Here is a 1,371-nt window from a genome sequence, read left to right on the forward strand (position 1 = left end):
CTATCGCTATTATTGTTATTAGCTGAATTAATTGGAACTCTCGCTCAAATTACTTTTAATTTTACTTTATGCAAAAAACACATCCTTTCCAGATTTTAAAATTTTGTTAAGTAATTATGATTAATTTTGGTAAATCAGCTGTTCGTCCATTTTGTAGCTCTTAGCTGCTGACATCTAGCAAACGCGATTGGTGTAGTAGTTTCACCAGTCTCCGCTAGATGTCACTGTGCGATGCAGCCGTGTTTTTGGCTCGCGCTATGGAGATTCTTCCGCGTGCAATGACTACCTATCGCTTCCGTTATTGAAGCATACTTACCTGGCGTAGGGGACACCGTGATCAAGAAGGCGGTTCCCCCAGAGCGAGGCCCTTCCATTGCACTGCGGTTGGGTTGACCTCTGCGATTATCCCTAATGCGGATAACTCGGACGCGTAATTTTTGGTAGTGGGGACTGCGTACGCGCCGTCCCCCCCTCTATTACAGAAATATTTTAATTGTTGAATGCATGCATCATTTTGTAATAAGTTACTATCGTCATAAATCATTATGGTGTTACATTTTGAGAAATTGTATATGACAAAGTCATTTGACAGTTGACCTCATAATTTTCGAAATTCAGCCCTGCCGTGACATTTGCTAAATTGGGGGTTCTTTTTGTCTATGAAATCTTTTCATGCCATAGGTTTTTTCAGCCTTTGTCTATGATACACAAAAAATGTTCTTCCAACATTGAAAACTCAAATTAATGTTGAATGTTAGATTATGATAGAGGTGGACTAAGAGTCAGGGGCCAGTAGCTGCTTGAGCATCTAATAATCATTTGGTAAACAAAATTTAAAATTATTGCAATTTCCACGCACGCTGCGATTGGCAGAAGATAAGGGAGCCAAATGTTGAACAAGAATCTGCAGAAACGGAACACGCCAGTGGCGTCTAGTGACTACTTGTGACTCGCCACTTAAACCGGTTGATTTACTTTACTTTAATTGAAAGATTTACTTTTTTATTTATTTACTTTAATTGAAAGATTGAACGAAATGAAATCGATTTATTTAGTATTAAGTTTAAGTGTTCTCATGCGTCGTTCAGTGCTTGGTATATCTGCTCTCTTTGACATTCTAAACTTTAGGTGTCAGGAGACAATGGTTGCTGAGTGATTGAGTGGTAGTTCAATTAAGCTACTTAAATATTTTGAATGCATATAATAAATCTATTGTACAAGTAAATTAAGAAGTAAATAATTTTAGTTGCATTTAAAGCTAGAAACAAATAAATAAATAAATAAATAATGTTTACAGCTAACCGTTGACAGCCGGTTGGCGCAGTGAGCAGCGACCCTGTTTTCCGCGTCCAATTACGTGGGTTCGCTTCC

At 37.9% G+C, this 1,371-nt stretch overlaps 1 non-coding gene across 1 annotated transcript; it reads left to right on the forward strand.

The window, feature by feature from the left end:
- The first annotated feature begins 308 nt into the window (after positions 1-308).
- On the forward strand, positions 309-470 carry LOC120632937. Its single transcript, XR_005659167.1, has one exon. It is a non-coding gene; the product is annotated as a U1 spliceosomal RNA (small nuclear RNA).
- Positions 471-1,371: the final 901 nt, after the last annotated feature.

Source organism: Pararge aegeria, chromosome 20, assembly GCF_905163445.1.
Source record: "Pararge aegeria chromosome 20, ilParAegt1.1, whole genome shotgun sequence".
Classification (NCBI taxonomy): domain Eukaryota; kingdom Metazoa; phylum Arthropoda; class Insecta; order Lepidoptera; family Nymphalidae; genus Pararge; species Pararge aegeria.